Source organism: Cervus elaphus, chromosome 18 (assembly GCF_910594005.1).
Source record: "Cervus elaphus chromosome 18, mCerEla1.1, whole genome shotgun sequence".
Lineage (NCBI taxonomy): Eukaryota > Metazoa > Chordata > Mammalia > Artiodactyla > Cervidae > Cervus > Cervus elaphus.
The window spans coordinates 8,028,367-8,036,401 of NC_057832.1; positions in this window are offsets into that span (position 1 = coordinate 8,028,367).

Sequence of the window (8,035 nt, forward strand, 5' to 3'; positions counted from 1 at the left end):
TTGTGGTAAGGTGGTTTCCTCTGGAGTCGAAGCCAGGAACTTACCTCTCATCTCGAGTTGATTTTTGGTCCACGGAGCTCTTTCGTGTTGCTACAGTGACCTCAGGATCCCTCGAGCCTTGAAACAGTGTTCTTGGGATTTCTCTGGAGTGCCATCAAGGAAATCAAGGCTCCTTTCATGTGTGATGTGCAGCACGGAATTGCTCTGCACGCAGTGCAGGGAAATGTGGCCTCATCTCGCGGCGAGGGGACGTGTCATGGTTTTTCTCGAGTTACGGCAGGAACCTGGGGTATATTCTCGAGTTACGACGGGGATGGCCCTTCCACACACGTGTTTGGTCAGCGACGTCAGGACTCTTGCCTAGTTGCGAGGGACAACTCGGGATTCTCCTCGAGGCTTGGCAGGGCAATTGGGATGCCTCTCCAGCTGAGGCGGGAGACCAAGGGTCCCTTTCCACGTGCCACAGGAATCCTGGGACTCCTATCAAGTTTCACGAGGAGTCAGGCATCGTCTCCTTTGGAGGCACTAATCTCCGCGTACGTCTGGAGTTTTCAAAGGATGTGAGGCCTCCGATCGCGATGAGGTGGGGAACTAGGTCTTTCTCTGTGGTCTCCACAGGGGATTCAGACATCCTTTCGTCTTGGGAGATGCAAGACGAGCCTGCCTTCAAGGCACTGCAGGGATATCCGGCCTTATTTCGCGTCAGTGCATCGCAGTGTCTATTCCACTTGAGGCCGCAAACTCAGGGTCCCTCTCACATAACTAGAGCTGAGAGAAGCCTCCTCTTGAGGTGCTTGTGGTAAGGCGGTATTCCTCTGGAGTCGAAGCCAGGGACGAACCTCTCATCTCGAGTTGATTTTTGGTCCACGGAGCTCTTTCGTGTTGCTACAGTGACCTCAGGATCCCTCTAGCCTTGAATCACTGCTCTTCGTGTTTCTCTGGAGTGCCATCAAGGAAATCAAGGCTCCTTTCATGTGTGATGTGCAACACGGAATTGCTCTGCACGCAGTGCAGGGGAATCGGGCCTCATCTCGCGGCGAGGGGGAAGTCTCATGGTTTTTCTCGAGTTGCGGCGGGAACCGGGGGTATATTCTCGAGTTACGACGTGGATGGCCCTTCCACACACGTGTTTGTTCAACGACGTCAGGACTCCTGCCTAGTTGCGAGGGACAACTCGGGATTCTCCTCGAGGCTTGGCAGGGAAATTGGGATGCCTCTCCAGCTGAGTCGGGAGACCAAGGGTCCCTTTCCACGTGCCACAGGAATCCTGGGACTCCTATCAAGTTTCACGAGGAGTCAGGCATTGGCTCCTTTGGAGGCACTGATCTCCGCGTACCTCTGGAGTTTTCAAAGGATGTGAGGCCTCCGGTCGCGATGAGGTGGGGAACTAGGTCTTTCTCTGTGGTCTCCACAGGGGATTCAGACATCCTTTCGTCTTGGGAGATGCAAGACGAGCCTGCATTCAAGTCACTGCAGGGATATCCGGCCTTATTTCGCGTCAGCGCATCGCAGTGTCCATTCCACTTGAGGCCGCAAACTCAGGGTCCCTCTCACATACCTAGAGCTGAGAGAAGCCTCCTCTTGAGGTGCTTATGGTAAGGTGGTATTCCTCTGGAGTCAAAGCCAGGGACTAACCTCTCATCTCGAGTTGATTCTTGGTCCATGGAGCTCTTTCGTGTTGCTACAGTGACCTCAGGATCCCTCTAGCCTTGAAACAGTGTTCTTGGGGTTTCTCTGGAGTGCCATCAAGGAAATCAAGGCTTCTTTCATGTTTGATGTGCAACACGGAATTGCTCTGCATGCAGTGCAGGGGAATCGGGCCTCATCTCACGGCGAGGGGGAAGTCTCATGGTTTTTCTTGAGTTGCGGCGGGAAGCTGGGGTATATTCTCGAGTTACGACGGGGATGGCCCTTCCACCCACGTGTTTATTCAGCGATGTCAGGACTCCTTCCTAGTTGCAAGGGACAACTCGGGATTCGCCTCGAGGCTTGGCAGGGCAATTGGAACGCCTCTCCAGCTGAGGTGGGAGACCAAGGGTCGCTCTCCACGTGCCACAGGAATCCTGGTACTCCTATCAAGTTTCACGAGGAGTCAGGCATCGTCTCCTTTGGAGGCACTGATCTCCGCGTACCTCTGGAGTTTTCAAAGGATGTGAGGCCTCCGGTCGCGATGAGGTGGGGAACTAGGTCTTTCTCTGTGGTCTCCACAGGGGATTCAGACATCTTTTCGTCTTGGGAGATGCAAGACGAGCCTGCATTCAAGTCACTGCAGGGATATCCGGCCTTATTTCGAGTCAGGGCATCGCGGTGTCCATTCCACTTGAGGCCGCAAACTCAGGGTCCCTCTCACATACCTAGAGCTGAGAGAAGACTCCTCTTGAGGTGCTTGTGGTAAGGTGGTATTCCTCTGGAGTCGAAGCCAGGGACTAACCTCTCATCTCGAGTTGATTTTTGGTCGACGGAGCTCTTTCATGTGGCTACAGTGACCTCAGGATCCCTCTAGGCTTGAAACAGTGTTCTTGGGGTTTCTCTGGAGTGCCATCAAGGAAATCAAGGCTCCTTTCATGTTTGATGTGCAATACGGAATTGCTTTGAATGCAGTGCAGGGGAATCGGGCCTCATCTTGCGGCGAGGGGGAAGTCTCATGGTTTTTCTCGAGTTGCGGCGGGAACCTGGGGTATATTTTCGAGTTACGACGGGGATGGCCCTTCCACCCACGTGTTTGTTCAGCGACGTCAGGACTCCTGCCTAGTTGCGAGGGACAACTCGGGATTCTCCTCGAGGCTTGGCAGGGCAATTGGGACGCCTCTCCAGCTGAGGCGGGTGACCAAGGGTCCCTTTCCACGTGCCACAGGAATCCTGGGACTCCTATCAAGTTTCACGAAGAGTCAGGCATCATCTCCCTTGGAGGCACTGATCTCCGCGTACGTCTGGAGTTTTCAAAGGATGTGAGGCCTCCGATCGCGATGAGGTGGGGAACTAGGTCTTTCTCTGTGGTCTCCACAGGGGTCTCAGACATCCTTTCGTCTTGGGAGATGCAACACGAGCCTGCCTTCAAGGCACTGCAGGGATATCCGGCCTTATTTCGAGTCAGGGCATCGCAGTGTCCATTCCACTTGAGGCCGCAAACTCAGGGTCCCTCTCACATAACTAGAGCTGAGAGAAGCCTCCTCTTGAGGTGCTTGTGGTAAGGTGGTATTCCTCTTGAGTCGAAGCCAGGGACGAACCTCTCATCTCGAGTTGATTTTTGGTCCACGGAGCTCTTTCGTGTTGCTACAGTGACCTCAGGATCCCTCTAGCCTTGAATCACTGCTCTTCGGGATTCTCTGGAGTGCCATCAAGGAAATCAAGGCTCCTTTCATGTGTGATGTGCAACACGGAATTGCTCTGCACGCAGTGCAGGGGAATCGGGCCTCATCTCGCGGCGAGGGGAAAGTCTCATGGTTTTTCTCGAGTTGCGGCGGGAACCTGGGGTATATTCTCGAGTTACGACGTGGATGGCCCTTCCACACACGTGTTTGTTCAACGACGTCAGGACTCCTGCCTAGTTGCGAGGGACAACTCGGGATTCTCCTCGAGGCTTGGCAGGGCAATTGGGACGCCTCTCCAGCTGAGGCGGGAGACCAAGGGTCCCTTTCCACGTGCCACAGGAATCCTGGTACTCCTATCAAGTTTCACGAGGAGTCAGGTATCGTTTCCTTTGGAGGCACTGATCTCCGCGTACCTCTGGAGTTTTCAAAGGATGTGAGGCCTCCGGTCACGATGAGGTGGGGAACTAGGTCTTTCTCTGTGGTCTCCACAGGGGATTCAGACATCCTTTCGTCTTGGGAGATCCAAGACGAGCCTGCCTTCAAGTTACTGCAGGGATATCCGGCCTTATTTCGAGTCAGGGCATCGCGGTGTCCATTCCACTTGTGGCCACAAACTCAGGGTCCCTCTCACATAGCTAGAGCTGAGAGAAGCCTGCTCTTGAGGTGCTTGTGGTAAGGTGGTATTCCTCTGGAGTCGAAGCCAGGGAATAACCTCTCATCTCGAGTTGATTTTTGGTCCACGGAGCTCTTTCGTGTTGCTACAGTGAGCTCAGGATCCCTCTAGCCTTGAACAGTGTTCTTGGGGTTTCTCTGGAGTGCCATCAAGGAAATCAAGGCTCCTTTCATGTTTGTTGTGCAATACGGAATTGCTTTGAATGCAGTGCAGGGGAATCGGGCCTCATCTTGCGGCGAGGGGGAAGTCTCATGGTTTTTCTCGAGTTGCGGCGGGAACCTGGGGTATATTCTCGAGTTACGATGGGGATGGCCCTTCCACCCACGTGTTTGTTCAGCGACGTCAGGACTCCTGCCTAGTTGCGAGGGACAACTCGGGATTCTCCTCGAGGCTTGGCAGGGCAATTGGAACGCCTCTCCAGCTGAGGCGGGAGACCAAGGGTCCCTTTCCTCGTGCCAGAGGAATCCTGGGACTCCTATCAAGTTTCACGAGGAGTCAGGCATCGTCTCCTTTGGAGGCACTGATCTCCGCGTACGTCTGGAGTTTTCAAAGGATGTGAGGCCTCCGATCGCGATGAGGTGGGGAACTAGGTCTTTCTCTGTGGTCTCCACAGGGGACTCAGACATCCTTTCGTCTTGGGAGATGCAAGAAGAGCCTGCCTTCAAGGCACTGCAGGGATATCCGGCCTTATTTCGCGTCAGTGCATCGCAGTGTCTATTCCACTTGAGGCCGCAAACTCAGGGTCCCTCTCACATAACTAGAGCTGAGAGAAGCTTCCTCTTGAGGTGCTTGTGGTAAGGCGGTATTCCTCTGGAGTCGAAGCCAGGGACGAACCTCACATCTCGAGTTGATTTTTGGTCCACGGAGCTCTTTCGTGTTGCTACAGTGACCTCAGGATCCCTCTAGCCTTGAATCACTGCTCTTCGGGTTTCTCTGGAGTGCCATCAAGGAAATCAAGGCTCCTTTCATGTGTGATGTGCAACATGGAATTGCTCTGCACGCAGTGCAGGGGAATCGGGCCTCATCTCGCGGCGAGGGGAAAGTCTCATGGTTTTTCTCGAGTTGCGGCGGGAACCGGGGGTATATTCTCGAGTTACGACGTGGATGGCCCTTCCACACACGTGTTTGTTCAACGACGTCAGGACTCCTGCCTAGTTGCGAGGGACAACTCGGGATTCTCCTCGAGGCTTGGCAGGGCAATTGGGACGCCTCTCCAGCTGAGTCGGGAGACCAAGTGTCCCTTTCCACGTGCCACAGGAATCCTGGGACTCCTATCAAGTTTCACGAGGAGTCAGGCATTGGCTCCTTTGGAGGCACTGATCTCCGCGTACCTCTGGAGTTTTCAAAGGATGTGAGGCCTCCGGTCGCGATGAGGTGGGGAACTAGGTCTTTCTCTGTGGTCTCCACAGGGGATTCAGACATCCTTTCTTCTTGGGAGATGCAAGACGAGCCTGCATTCAAGTCACTGCAGGGATATCCGGCCTTATTTCGAGTCAGGGCATCGCGGTGCCCATTCCACTTGAAGCCGCAAACTCAGGGTCCCTCTCACATACCTAGAGCTGAGAGAAGCCTCCTCTTGAGGTGCTTGTGGAAAGGTGGTATTCCTCTGGAGTCGAAGCCAGGGACTAACCGCTCATCTCGAGTTGATTTTTGGTCCACGGAGCTCTTTCGTGTTGCTACAGTGACCTCAGCATCCCTCGATCCTTGGGACAGTGTTCTTGGGGTTTCTCTGGAGTGCCATCAAGGAAATCAAGGCTCCTTTCATGTTTGATGTGCAACACGGAATTGCTCTGCACGCAGTGCAGGGGAATCGGGCCTCATCTCGCGGAGAGGGGGAAGTCTCATGGTTTTTCTCGAGTTGCGGCGGGAACCTGGGGTATATTCTCAAGTTACGACGGGGATGGCCCTTCCACACACGTGTTTGTTCAGCGACGTCAGGACTCCTGCCTAGTTGCGAGGGACAAATCGGGATTCTCCTCGCGGCTTAGCAGGGCAATTGGGACGCCTCTCCAGCTGAGGCGGGAGACCAAGGGTCCCTTTCCACGTGCCACAGGAATCCTGGGACTCCTATCAAGTTTCACGAGGAGTCAGGCATCGTCTTCTTTGGAGGCACTGATCTCCGCGTACCTCTGGAGTTTTCAAAGAATGTGAGGCCTCCGATCGCGATGAGGTGGGGAACTAGGTCTTTCTCTGTGGTCTCCACAGGGGATTCAGACATCCTTTCGTCTTGGGAGATGCAAGACGAGCCTGCATTCAAGTCACTGCAGGGATATCCGGCCTTATTTCGCGTCAGCGCATCGCAGTGTCCATTCCACTTGAGGCCGCAAACTCAGGGTCCCTCTCACATACCTAGAGCTGAGAGAAGCCTCCTCTTGAGGTGCTTATGGTAAGGTGGTATTCCTCTGGAGTCAAAGCCAGGGACTAACCTCTCATCTCGAGTTGGTTTTTGGTCCATGGAGCTCTTTCGTGTTGCTACAGTGACCTCAGGATCCCTCTAGCCTTGAAACAGTGTTCTTGGGGTTTCTCTGGAGTGCCATCAAGGAAATCAAGGCTTCTTTCATGTTTGATGTGCAACACGGAATTGCTCTGCATGCAGTGCAGGGGAATCGGGCCTCATCTCACGGCGAGGGGGAAGTCTCATGGTTTTTCTTGAGTTGCGGCGGGAAGCTGGGGTATATTCTCGAGTTACGACGGGGATGGCCCTTCCACCCACGTGTTTATTCAGCGACGTCAGGACTCCTTCCTAGTTGCAAGCGACAACTCGGGATTCGCCTCGAGGCTTGGCAGGGCAATTGGGACACCTCTCCAGCTGAGGTGGGAGACCAAGGGTCGCTCTCCACGTGCCACAGGAATCCTGGGACTCCTATCAAGTTTCACGAGGAGTCAGGCAACGTCTCCTTTGGAGGCACTGATCTCCGCGTACCTCTGGAGTTTTCAAAGGATGTGAGGCCTCCGGTCGTGATGAGGTGGGGAACTAGGTCTTTCTCTGTGGTCTCCACAGGGGATTCAGACATCCTTTCGTCTTGGGAGATGCAAGACGAGCCTGCATTCAAGTCACTGCAGGGATATCCGGCCTTATTTCGAGTCAGGGCATCGCGGTGTCCATTCCACTTGAGGCCGCAAACTCAGGGTCCCTCTCACATACCTAGAGCTGAGAGAAGCCTCCTCTTGTGTTGCTTGTGGTAAGGTGGTTTCCTCTGGAGTCGAAGCCAGGAACTTACCTCTCATCTCGAGTTGATTTTTGGTCCACGGAGCTCTTTCGTGTTGCTACAGTGACCTCAGGATCCCTCGAGCCTTGAAACAGTGTTCTTGGGATTTCTCTGGAGTGCCATCAAGGAAATCAAGGCTCCTTTCATGTGTGATGTGCAGCACGGAATTGCTCTGCACGCAGTGCAGGGAAATGTGGCCTCATCTCGCGGCGAGGGGACGTCTCATGGTTTTTCTCGAGTTGCGGCAGGAACCTGGGGTATATTCTCGAGTTACGACGGGGATGGCCCTTCCACCCTCGTGTTTGTTCAGCGACGTCAGGACTCCTGCCTAGTTGCGAGGGACAACTCGGGATTCTCCTCGAGGCTTGGCAGGGCAATTGGGACGCCTCTCCAGCTGAGGCGGGTGACCAAGGGTCCCTTTCCACGTGCCACAGGAATCCTGGGACTCCTATCAAGTTTCACGAAGAGTCAGGCATCATCTCCCTTGGAGGCACTGATCTCCGCGTACGTCTGGAGTTTTCAAAGGATGTGAGGCCTCCGATCGCGATGAGGTGGGGAACTAGGTCTTTCTCTGTGGTCTCCACAGGGGTCTCAGACATCCTTTCGTCTTGGGAGATGCAACACGAGCCTGCCTTCAAGGCACTGCAGGGATATCCGGCCTTATTTCGAGTCAGGGCATCGCAGTGTCCATTCCACTTGAGGCCGCAAACTCAGGGTCCCTCTCACATAACTAGAGCTGAGAGAAGCCTCCTCTTGAGGTGCTTGTGGTAAGGTGGTATTCCTCTTGAGTCGAAGCCAGGGACGAACCTCTCATCTCGAGTTGATTTTTGGTCCACGGAGCT